The sequence below is a fragment of the Marmota monax genome, unplaced genomic scaffold (assembly GCF_021218885.2).
Source record: "Marmota monax isolate L192 unplaced genomic scaffold, Marmota_monax_Labrador192_F-V1.1 WCK01_AAM20220418_F8-fsc00098, whole genome shotgun sequence".
Classification (NCBI taxonomy): Eukaryota; Metazoa; Chordata; class Mammalia; order Rodentia; family Sciuridae; genus Marmota; species Marmota monax.
The window spans coordinates 5,521,824-5,535,355 of NW_026694639.1; the positions used below are offsets into that span (position 1 = coordinate 5,521,824).

The 13,532-nt window shown below is 38.4% G+C and overlaps 2 pseudogenes; one reads left to right on the forward strand and one right to left on the reverse strand.

Moving 5' to 3' along the window:
- LOC124078302 (ribosome production factor 2 homolog) lies at positions 1-962 on the forward strand (annotated as a pseudogene).
- Positions 963-10,839: 9,877 nt separating this feature from the next.
- LOC124078306 (large ribosomal subunit protein uL22-like) lies at positions 10,840-13,253 on the reverse strand (annotated as a pseudogene).
- Between the last annotated feature and the right edge of the window lie 279 nt (positions 13,254-13,532).

Genomic DNA, 13,532 nt, shown 5'->3' on the forward strand with positions numbered 1-13,532 from the left:
ATGGACACCTTGGATCAGGTTATAAAACCCAAAGCAAAAATGGCCAAGAGATTCCTGAAGAAGAGAGAACCAAACCTCAGTGAAAATACTAAAAATGTCCTGCTCTTTAAACAGGGAAATGCAAATGCAACAGTGATACAAATACTTAAAAATGTGGAAAAACATTACAAGATCATTTGAGGATCAGACATCACTGGAATTCTTTTCAAAGAAGTCAGATTGTTCTTTATTCATGTTTGGCTCCCATAACAAGAAGCGGCCAAATAATCTAGGAATAGGTCACATGTATGACTACTATGTGCTGAATATGACTGAATGAGGTATTGAGAAGTTTGTGTCTCTCAAAGATGTCCTGAGAGTAAACAAAGCCCATGTTAATATTTGCTGGTGATGCTTTTGATGCAAACGAAGACTACAGAAGACTAAAAAGTCTTCTTATTGTCTTTTTCAGAGGCTCACAGTATCAAATATTCTTCTGGCTGGATTAGCGTATACTCTGCACTTCACTCTACTGAACAGCAAGATTTACTTTCAAAGCTGTAAGTTGCTGTTGAAGAAATCTGGTTGCAGAACACCACAATTTGAATTGGAAGAGAGGTTACCCTTCTTTGGATCTGGTTTTGAGGAGGACACACCTGGCATCAGATGATCTTTATAAATTATCTATGAAAATGCCAAAAGCTCTGAAGCCAAAGAAAAAGAAAAATATCTCCCATGTTACTTTCAGTACAACTTATGGAAGGATTCACACGCAGAAACAAGACCTAAGCAAAATACAAATTAGGAAAATGAAGGGGCTGAAAAAGCAACCTGTAGAAAGGATAACAGAAGATCAGGAGAAAAAAATTAAAGAGAATGAAAAAAAGTTAGTGGAATTTAGCCAGCCACTGCAGTTCTATTCTGGTCTCTTAAAGGAGTTGTCAAGCTTTAGTCCATTCAGTTTCTTACAAGAATTACCATAGGGCTGGGGATGCGGCTTAGGGATAGAGTACTCGCCTAGCATTCAGGAGGTTCAATCCTCAGCACCCCACCCCCCTGCAATTTTATCATATATTTTTAATAACATGATAACTCACTATGTTGAGAGCCATCTGTCCGTAGGCTGTGTGTAGACTGTGTTGCACATCGTAGCCGAGTGAGTGGGATAATCTGGTGTCTAGGAACTTCCAGTGGACATTTCTTCTGTGTAAGACTGCCCAGAGACATTGTGAATTTCTGTTCCTCTCTGCCATGTCCCACACAGTACTGGAGATGGGGTGACCCACTGTAGCTGCACAGCCCTTCTGAGATGGGTGTGATCTGCCAAGATGCCAATCAACCTGCTGACTGCAAGACATCATGAAGCAAGATTCTACCCTTGAAACCTTACCCCTGCCTTTGATGTGCCCCCTTAATTAAACCACAGGAGCCATTTTCTAGTTGTTCAGCTCTAGCCTCCATGTGGGCTGGACCTATGAGGAGCTTTCTTTTTGAAAATATCTTTCCGACTTTATCTTTTGTTCTTTACTAATTATTCTAGACTTTAATTTCTCAGGTGGCTTACACCCTCCTAGGCAGGAAGAAGAACCAGTAAGCCTTTTAGTTGTACTGTTAAATCCTGGTGTACTGTTTTCTCTCTGATGTGATACTTCCTGCCTCCCAAAACTTCTGTCTCATCAGGTAAATGAGGAAGAAGGGATCTCCACAATCATTGATATTTTTTAAAAGTTTCTAGGTTGGGTATTGGATAAAAGGAGAAAGCCATGGATAGCAGAAATGAATCAAAGGAGCTACATGTATACATTCTTAATATGAGCTACCTGGAGAGTTCACCCCCATCTCCTATGTCTATCTACAACATGATTTTTATTTTGTCTGAAATTCCACCTGTTAAAATTCATGTGAAATTTTAAAATATAGATCTTTGGGGTGGGGTGGGGGGGTCCATCTATTTGAACACCTTTGAGGACTGAGGTGGTGCTAACTGATGTCTGACCAGCTTGCAAGGATACCAAGAGTTTCCAAGATGGAGCTCACATCAGAAAGGAGATGTCTGGACTTGTGGTCATGGATCAAAGTAGGACCTTGCTTGTTGGTTCCAGTGCAACTTTTGCATGAGGCTGGAAATCTCTTTTACCTCTGCTAATCTGGGTGAGTCTGGGGCACCATGACAGAGCAGATGAATGCAAACAAAAGAACTGTAGTCAAACACCCCTGTCATGAAGCACCATCCAGAGAGATCTTTAAGAACCTTTATGACCTCAGCAGTGGAATTAGTCAATCAGTAGACAATGACATGTGGCCTTCGAAAACTCCCTGGCAGCAAAATAAATAATTGCAATGAAAGTAAAGATTGATCCAGTTTATTGAATTTTCTATACCTGCTCTTTGAAAGCCAGATTGGTCATTTCAAATTGAAGAAATTTCCAGAATTCTTAGACAGTTCTGGGCAAACAGGTATTTAAATAACTAATTTGAAGATTAATTCTTATTTGCTTCTGAAGATGGCTATAGCCATATCTTAAAATATGTTCTTTAGAGGATATTAATTTTTAAAATATTTGAATAATTGTTTAAATTCTGTAATTGTGTGTAGACTTGGAAAGCATTCTCGGGTTGAGGAATAACGGATAAAGCCAATCTAGGATTTAAAACATACCTGAGAATTATCTTACAAATAATTTTATATTAGCCATCATTTTAAAATACTTTGAGGGCTGGGGTTGTAGCTCAGTGGTAGAGCACTCACCTAGCACATGAGAGGCACTGGGTTCAATTCTCAGCACCATAAAATAAATTTAATAAAGGTATTAAAAATATTATAAAAAACTGTGAACCATTTTCCAGTCCTCTTCAATCTTATTGATAATCCCAAAATAGTTCAAATTCTCCCTTCCAACTTCCAGAAACAGACACAGATTCAAACCATAATAGATAATAGAGAATTTCCAAAGTGACAGTTATTTCAGAGGTGTGACAATTGGGAAGGTAAGCTGAGATAACTCACAGTCATCCATCTGATGGACTGTGGCTTTGATCAAGTTGAAGCTTGTCCTCTAAAAGAGCATTCTCGATTTTCAAATTTATTTTAATGCCTACGATAAAAGTTCTATATCTTTGGCTAGTCTGTAAGTTGTGAGCATTCTTTATGGGGCTTCTATTTCTAGTTTGGTTAGCTGGTTGCTGAGCAATGGTTTTTCATGGGCATTTGCTCTCTCAGTCTGGATTCTCTTGCTATTCCAAGTTAAGAGGGTGGCATCAAGTGGAGAAAGGAACAGTACATGGAGAAGCAGTGATTGAGGTTCTTGTCTTTCATCTACCACTTAGTGACCATGTGATCCCAGAAAGACATTTGACCTCACTGGATAAACAATGCCTTAGCTATCTATGGACCGAACAATTTCTAAGCCTCCTAAGCTGTACTTTTATACAGTGGTTAAAATTTTGTGCTAGGTTCATGGGTACAAAGATGATCATCTTTTAAAGTTATCTTCTGTGTTTTGAATATTACACCATGAACATTTATTGTTAAGTGCAATTATTTAATAAGGAACTTGCACTATTAGTACTTTTCTCAAAACAAAATTTCCGAGTTTTTAATTCTGTGAATATTTCAATGAAATTTACACAAGTGCATTAAAATAGGTTGGAAATTATAGTCTAGAGTTTACATATATTACATTAATTAACATTATTATAATTATATTAAAACAATTATATTCTTTTCAATATTATAATTATATATTATAGACTATATTTAAGTTTTTATAAATGTTCCACATCTGTAATGATGGGATAAATGAATTAAAGAATTACTAAAATGTTGGCATAAAAAATTTAAGCAATTTTTTGCTAATATAACTCTGATTTTCCATTTTATTTTAAAACTAGAGTAGAAGAGTAATCTTTTTCCTAAATTCTTGTCAACACCATCAACTTGGTGTTCTAGAACAGGGAATAGGACATTTTTGGGGGGTGGGGTACTGGGGATTGAATTCAGGGGCACTCGACCACTGAGCCACATCCCCAGCCCCATTTTGTATTTTGTTTAGAGACAGGGTCTCACTGAGTTGCTTAGTGCTTTGCTTTTGCTAAGGCTGGCTTTGAACTCGTGATCCTCCTGTTTTAGCCTCCCGAGCCACAGTGCCCGATGGCAACAGGAAATTGTCTATTGTTATAAAGGTTGCCAGAATTCTTGTGTTTGACTTGAAATTGTGAGACCAAGCTTTGGAGTCTTGATTCATTGTTGGCTATGAGATCATAGACTGGTTTCTCTCTCTTATGTGCCGCCTATAAAATAAAGTTACTGGATGAATAAAATAATGATTACAAGATTTGTAGATAGCAGTACTCTATAAAAGATAGCTATCAATATTTTGTAAATTAATTTCACTAACAGAAGGAAGGTCTTTAAATTTTTTGTAAATAGTTTTGTTGTTTTCCTTATCAGTCTCTAACTATAGATTTACCAAACACAGGATGTTGTTTTATCTGTAATAATTTTTTGAGTTGTCTTAAACTTAGATCTTATTATCATAACACGATGTTTGCTATTTTTTTTCTTTAAAGCAGGATACTGTTTTAGGATAGTCATACCTTCGACCCACTAAGAATGAAAAATAAAGAATTAAGAAGAAGTAGTCATTACTTTATTTTCAATCAATCATAACATGTACTTGAATCTCTTTTATAAAGTAGCATTTCTATCTAAAGAATTCATTTACTTGTACACGAAACTAGAAGGAAAAGTAAAATTATGGAACCCCCCGTAAAGAATTATTAGAAGTTAAGTATGTTTTTTTAACAGAATGACAGTGTAAATGTCTAAAAACTGAAAAATTTAATAGGGTAATATTTTGAAATTTATATTTTTAGTGAATATCAAGTACATAAACAATTAATTTGGTTTATCAAGAAGCTGATCTAGATGCAAACTTTTTTTTTCATTTTGTGCAGAATATTTTACTAAAGTTGCTTAATGTACAATTTCCTTTTTGTCACCATGAAGATTTTTGTCATGAAAACAATAATTCATTTGTCAGATGTTTTGAAATGGTTGGATTTCTCCGTTATTATATTTTTATTTTATTACTAAATATAATTTATGTCCTCTTGAAATACAATTTTTATTGTCCTAGCAGTTTCCCAGGGACTTTGATGCGTTAATTAGCTTGTCACTTGACTGCCGAGAGAGCACTATGACATACAGATGGGAGAAGATGTGTCTTTCTCAGTGGAAAGCGTCTGATACCTTAGACTTGTGCTCATCTTTACTGTTGGGGAATTCTCTTCTGTTTTGAGATAAGGTAGCCGCTTTAGCTAGCTGTGCACTTGGCAAAGATCACGGCTGTGGGTTCTATCTTATTAAGAAAGTCTAGATTTCATGTCACTCTTAATCAATGCAGTTGTTACTTTGCCTTCCTCCAGAAATTAGTTTCCTGGAATATATCAAGAAGCACATTCCCCTTCTTTCCCAGCACTACTGGAAAAGTATCAATGTCTGTATGTATACATGTATATATTTGGGCAAGAGTGGGTTGGCTCATTCCAGTTTTCTTTCAGTTTAGCTTGGATCATTCCAAGGTGTACTTCCAGAAATATCTCAGAGTTTGTCTCTATTACCACCTCTGGTAACTTGGCTTAATAACTTTAGCTACCTTCACTTCTCTGTATCAGTTTCCCCTTTGCCTATCTGTATTCTTTTCACCTCCCAGTTAACTGCCATTTTGTCCCTGGAATGAGAGACCTCAGAAGCAATTGTTTCTCTGCATTGTACTGTTTAGTTTTCTGGAATCCCACCACAAGGTCTGAGTTTGGAAGTATCAGGAAAACCCTACAACTCAGTCCCAGTTTGTCTTCCATTTCTTCATCTTATCAAAGCTGGCAACAGTGTTCTGACTGCCTGGCTTGTTACCTCTTTCCCGCTTACGTCCCTGGAAGCCACTGGTTTATCCAGAAGTCTGTCCACACACCACTCAAGGCCCTTATGTTGTCACACTACCTCTGCATTGTCACTGGGGACAGAGAACCTATTTCAGTTATCTAGCTATTTCTCAAAACTCATTTTAAAACAACAACCACCTATAATTTCTGATGGTTCTCTACCCTCAGTGATATGTACTTTTGCTCCACTGATATCACTTGAGTGACTGCATTCTGTTGGGAGTTCTGCTGGGGCTACAACATTCCAGATGGCTTCTTTCACAATCTGGAACCTCAGATGGTGATAGACTGGCCCTCTCAAGGTGCTACAATTCTAGCCCAAGCTTCTCTGTATGGTTGGCTGCTAAGCAATTGAAAATGGAAGCCACAGGCATTTTAAGGCTGTAGCTCAGATGTTCCAGTGAAGTGAAAGCCTATTTCTTTTCTTTTTTCTTTTGCTTGATCAAAGCAACTTATTAACCAGCCCAGAATCCAGGAAGAGAAAGATAGATTCTAATCCCCCCTGTTTTTTTTAAAGTATCATAATTTTAATTTTCTATTTCAATGAATATTCAAATAAGCAGTATTCTTTTGCTTTTGTCTGAATGTCCTCCTGAAAATGCAAGATCTCTTCCTTTGTCTTTGCACACACATGTACACATACATCATGACAATTCCTCAATCTCTATCATCTACATCACACACAAACATACACTCCAAGATTCAACTATTCTAATAAAACTTCATAATAGACAATGAGCTCTTTAAAAAAGTAAAGACAAATTACATTTAAATTAATGAAGCACATTTAAAAATTTTTAAATAGCTTACACTATTACGGAAACTTAAAAATCTGTTAAAGGGAATTTGAAATCTTAACACCAAAGAGGGATAAAACTACAAAGCAAGATGCTTAGAAAATACATCTAATAACATGTAGGTGACAAACATGTAAAAATCTATGGGATGAAGTACATTCTGCCTCTTGATGGAAGGAGTGGAAGGCACATACAGGTGTAGGGGGAATTGTTGGTTGCCACCTTCGGAAATGATCTGCTTTATCAGTCATTTTCATTGGTGGTCAACATCTTGTTTTTGCTCCTGTCTTAGTTATGTGGCTACCTTAGTTAGAAACTTTCTTCCTATTTTCACTGGTATTCAATCTATCAGTACCAAGCCTCTTCTATACATATTCCATACAGCTTAGAAGCATACTAGGTACAATAGCAGCAATCTTGCCTGTGTAACTGCATCAGCAGCATCCTTGATAACTATTTCCATAGAACCTTTGTGCTTAAAAGTCTAGTTAACTTATTAAAAACAAAACACTGAAGATTTCTCAGGTAAAGTCTGTCTACCAGTCTTTATGGGAAACATTACTATAGCTATTCAAGTGTTTTGTCATACAATTGTCTTCTTGTTATTTTATAAGAGGCATATATAACAGGAAATCAGAGTTGGCTACTTACAAAATTGTATTTCTTTGCTTGGAATTTTAATGGGTGAGAAATCTAAGAAATTTGCAGTTGTGCTTCTGCCATTGAAGCAGCTTGTTGGCCTCGTCCTTGGGGAGACCTGTCAAGCATTTCTGTCTCATTATCTCCCAGAGTTTTTCCCAATGGAAAAGGTCCATGGACTTTAACATTTACCTCCCTTCCTCCACCCCATCTTCAGAGAGTTCTTCTTGAATTAGAAACAAGTATAGCATGGAAATGGATGGCATTAGAGCAGATTATGCTAAGTGAAGCTAGCCAATCCCTAAAAAACAAATGCCAAATGTCTTCTTTGATATAAGGAGAGTGACTAAGAACAGAGTAGGGACAAAGAGCATGAGAAGAAGATTAACATTAAACAGGGATGAGAGGTGGGAGGGAAAGGGAGAGAGAAGGGAAATGGCATGGAAATGGAAGGAGACCCTCAGGGTTATACAAAATTACATACAAGAGGAAGTGAGGGGAAAGGGAAAAAATACAAGGGGGAGAAATGAATGACAGTAGAGGGGGTAGAGAGAGAAGAGGGGAGGGGAGGGGAGGGGAGGGGGGATAGTAGAGGATAGGAAAGGCAGCAGAATACAACAGACACTAGTATGGCAATATGTAAATCAATGGATGTGTAACTGATGTGATTCTGCAATCTGTATACGGGGTAAAAATGGGAGTTCATAACCCACTTGAATCAAAGTGTGAAATATGATATATCAAGAACTATGTAATGTTTTGAACAACCAACAATAAAAATTAAAAACAACAACAACAACAACACAGAAAATAACATTTGGTTGAGAATATGGAAAAATCGGAATCTTTATGCAGCCACTGTGGAAAACAGTGTTGCACTCCCTCAAAAACATAAAAGTAGAATTTCCCTATACTCCAGCAATTCCTCTTTGGGGTTCATATATATCCAAAAGAAAAGAAAGCAGAGATTCTATATGCCCATGGTCATATAGTTACCAAGAATCATCAAATTCATAGAGACTGAAAACGGGATGTTGGTGGCTAGGGGTTGGGGAGGAGAAAGGACAGGGAGGTGGTGTTTAATGGGTACAGGATTTCAGTTGGAAATATGTAAACATATTCTGTGGATGGATGATGATGGTGGTCGCACAACAATGTGAATGTTCCTAATGCCACTGAATATGTATTTTAAATGGTTCAGATGGTAAATTAAAAAAAACACACAAGTATAAAATCAGTCTTTGGGTGGGAGTGTTTCTTCCTTTTTTATTACTCTCTTTTTTTGTTATTTTTTGGTTGTATTAAAAAATTTTTTCCCTATTGCCAAGAGAATTTTTGGACAGTGGTTTAGAGATAAATCTAAAAGTCCCATTTTCTGTATCTTCAGTATTAAATAAAATGAAATTACTTACTGTTTGCCCTTTTCTCAGCAGGGGAATCATTATTCAGATGACTGAAAGCTCTCTCCTCTCACCTCAATTTATAGATGTTTTGGAACCTCTTTTTGCCTCTCTGAAGGAGCAGTTCAAGGAGCAAAGAAATTTGCATATTTAATTTGTCAGGTTGTAAGTATGAAATAGAACCATCTAAGGAACTGAAAAGTTTTCAACCTGGTGTTAGTATTATTTCAAATGACTTGCTCAAACAGAACAAACCTTGACTCATCCACTGCACGTGGGGAAACTTCTAGGCAGAAGCAGAAGAGAGCATGCAGAGGAAACTCAGCCAGGCAGCAGGTGAGGTAATAGTTGGGACGCCGGGCTTGGCAAAAGTGTTAGAGTTCCCCAAAAGACCAACCTTGGTGAGCTCATTGGTCACTTTGCAAGGACAAGTAATTTTTGGAGCCCTCATTGTGGATTTTTACAGGTAGAGAAACCAGTCCTAGCTAGCACAGCCTCTAACCACTTCACAGGGATTTAAGAGGGTACTATAATTTGGATCTTGAATTTTCCCCATAGGTCCAGGTGTTGAGAGATTAGTCCTCACCTTGTGGCATTCCTGAGAGGTGAGGAAACCTTTATTAGATGGGACCTTGTGGAAATTAGGTCATTGGGAGCATGTTCATAAAGGGATTAAGATTCTAGGCAGGCTTTCCAATTGGGAAACAAAGTAAAGACAACTTATCAGATAAGAAGCAAAGGTATTGAAATGTGTGGTTACTGGTTAAGCTTGGGCTCTTCAAATGCCTTCTAACTAAGGTTAGACCTCATTCTTGAGATGAAAAGACTTTATAGGTAGAAACCAGTAAGGCTCATTGGTCACTTTGCCTTGTCTCTTAACCAGTTGAACAAAGTATGGGAGAAGTCAGGGATAGTTATAATCCAATATGATTGTATGATTCAAAGCATAGCACTTGTGATGACATATCCCAAAATTTTAGGTGAAATTTTTTTCTTCAGAAAAAAATGTTTAAATGCTGTAAGTTTTGAAAATTCCTTGTGGCATTTGACTCTACAGGATTAGATGTAATTAGTTATAGTAATTGACAGAGGAAGACAGTGATGAGGTTAGATTGTGGAGAGGGTGTGTGGGTATGGAGTAGTTGATAAGGGAGGAGAAAATCTCACTTGAGTTGCTGTGGAACTTAGGAGAGATGTGGGCCACTGAAGTATCTATATTCCACAGTTGCTAAGCAAGATCCCTCATTTCCCCACAAATTATTCACTAAATCCAAGCATTTGCAATTTCATTACCCTAGACTTAGCTCAGATGGCAAAAATTAAATAAATGACCCAATCTCATTTCTCCCCAAGATAAATTTTAGAATTTGATAGACTCTAACAGGAAGAATTCTACTTCTATTAGCATTAAAAATGTCTTAAGTTCAGAAAAACGACATTGCAATTTCTCTGGAAACTCATCTTTTCTGTCCTTATGTGTATAATCACTTCAAGTTACCACGTATATTTTGAGCATCTCTGGCATACCCAAGAAGCATGCTAAATACATTGAGCAAAACTAAATAAGAGCTAGCTTTTGGTATGGCCCATTCATTGAGCCTTTATTTTGCCAAACACAATGCTCTTTGCTTTATATGTGTGTACATGTTGCTGAATTCTCACAACGGTATGGATCCAGTTACTATTGCTATACAACATAGAGCCCCTAAACTTGGCAGCTTAAAATGACCATTTTATTATGCTCACAGCTTCTGTGCATCAAAAATTTGGACAGAGTACAGAGGAAATGGTTTGTGCATGAGTCATGAATTAAGGTCTCAGCTGTGACAACCTGAGGGATGGAGGGCTTGAATCACCAGGAGGTGTCCTTACTCATACATCTAGCACCTGATGATAACTGTTGGCTAGGACTCTTGACTGGAACACCTGTACTTGACCTCTGTAAGTGACCTGAATTTCCTTGTAATATGGTAGTCTGACCTCCTAAAGCAAGTGTTTTAGCTAACCAGAAGGAAAATGCCCTGACTTTTATGAATAGCCCCAGATGTCTTTTTATTTTCAACTTTTATTTGCATTTATTTTTATTTCTTCTGTACAACCTCCTCTACTGGTTTAGGAACAATTTGTTCCTTTTCAGTGAGGATCATCTCAATGCAGCAGGGGGAACTCATGTATGGGTTAATCCGACCATGAGCTCTGTAAACATAGTGATGAATCTGGGGTGCTTTGTTCACCTGGATATGTTCAATGACCAGAGAATCTACATCTAAACCCTTAAGTTCAGCATTACTGTCTGCATTTTTAAGCACGTGCAACAAAAATTCAGCACTCTTGCCGCAGTCTGTCTGGCTGCAGCAAAATAACCGGGGGGTGACGAATAACTTGTGTATGTTGATACAGCAGGAGAGGGAGCTATTTATTGCAGGACAGGAGCAGTATTTATACATTCCACACAGCTTATCTAATTAGCATAAACTAGATACATCAGTCAACCAATCAGGAATCTCCACACTTAATGGCTCGCTGGCGTTACTTCACAAACCACTCCCTCTGGCATTTTGCCAGGCACCATCAGACTTGTTTACGAACTCTAACATTCCCCTGGCAAAATGCCAGGTGTTATTTTTGACTTGTTTACAGACTCTAACATTTCCCCCTTTTGTTTAATTTAAATAACGACCATAGTGGTTTTTACAGAAACACCAAAAATAACCTGCTACAAACAGAAAGGGAGGATACAAAATGCCACAATACCAAGCCAATTGATGGCTCCATGCAAGAAGCCCTTGAAAAAATTATACCAGCAATGACACTGTTAGCAAAGATACCAAGTTACAATTTGTTATAGATTACAGTTTGTTGTCTCAGTCCAGGTAAAGCAGTGTCTCAATAGATTAACTCACAGTCCAGGTAAATTCTGCAGGCAGCTAGCTTAAATCACAGTCCAGGTAAGTTCTGCAAGCAGCTAGCTTAAATCACAGTCCAGGTAAGTTCTGCAGGCAGCTAGCTTGATCCGAAGTTTCGTCCGTTTCTCAGCCGAAGTCTCCTCCGGTTTTCAGCAACACTGGAAATTCTTCCACCTTGGTCTTTACCGGCACTGGGACGAAGGCAGGAACTCCGGATGGCTAAAGAAAATCCTGTAGCATTCTACTAAGAAAACAACCTTCTGAACAATTTAGTACATTATCTCAAGGTTTTTTTTTTTTTTTTTTTTTTGCATTTGAAATAAGCATTAATAGTGCTCATTACTCATCAGCTTCCAGGTGTGGGAGAACCATTGTAGCTTAGTTATTGGCATTGAAAATGACCAAACATCAGGGACACCAGTAGCCTCTTCTGCTGGCTGTAGTGCCTGGGCAGCCCCAGATGGCCCTGGGGAGTGTCCCCGACTCAAACTGCTACTGAGCACAGGGAGCAAGAGCCTGCGAGACTGTGCCTCCAGGTCAGGTCTAGATTTGGGCTTGCAGCAGTGGAAGAGCCAGCTGTCGCCACTTGGAAAATTCTTGCTGTGCCATGACCAGCTCGCACAATCGGCAGCCGTCTCACCGCTTCACGCACCCTCCGGTAACGAAAAGTATTTAGTAATAGCCTTTTGCTGCAACTTTTTTCCTGATAATCCTTCTTCTTCTTCTGAACTTTCTTTTTCTTTCTGACTAGAGTTCCTGGGCTCTTATCGACACATGCCCTAACTATTCTTGGTTCCACTGGGGTGCCTCCTTCCCTTAGTAATTTACTTCTCACCCCTTCCATATTTTCATCACAAAGACAATACAATACACTGAGACAAAACAAGACACAAACATACTGTATCAATCTTCTCCATTTTCTTGAAATGGTCATTTTTCCTCCCGTCCTATCTATTGATGGGCAGCTTTTTTTCGTCACTTACCCCCAAGTGTCCCGGGGCTCCCCGTACGGGCCACCATCTGCCGCAGTCTGTCTGGCTGCAGCAAAATAACCGGGGGGTGACGAATAACTTGTGTATGTTGATACAGCAGGAGTGGGAGCCATTTATTGCAGGACAGGAGCAGTATTTATACATTCCACACAGCTTATCTAATTAGCATAAACTAGATACATCAGTCAACCAATCAGGAATCTCCACACTTAATGGCTCGCTGGCGTTACTTCACAAACCACTCCCTCTGGCATTTTGCCAGGCACCATCAGACTTGTTTACGAACTCTAACATTCCCCTGGCAAAATGCCAGGTGTTATTTTTGACTTGTTTACAGACTCTAACACACTCTTTTTGGGTTACCTGCCCTGTGCCCAGCCCTATTGTTTGGCTTGGGCAAAATTCCCAACTCCACCTGGAATGGTACACATTGCTTCTTTAAAGTGACACCTTTCAGGTACTTGGTAGCTTTTCAGATATGCATACCCTTGATAGCCTGCGCAGTTTCATGGGTGTTCTTAAAGTGAACACAAAGATTTGAACCTCTTGATTTGCATGATTTTGTGGGGTTTTAGGGTCAAGAGAGTAGCAGACCATTTTCACAGATCACCTTAGGCCACTTGTAAGAAGAGGAAGCCCAGATATCTTGTAGCACTATTTGCTATGCATTCTATTAGTTACAAGTGAATTATAAGTCTAAGCCAAATTCATAAAGAGGATACATACACCCCACCTCTTGAAGGGAGAATGTCAAAGAATTTGTAGACATGTTTTGAAACATCCAAAATCTATCCTCATGCAAAACATACTTGCTTCTTCCTAGGGTATCCTAAGAGTAACATCTATAATGCCATCTGGTTGTGGTTTGAGGTCTAA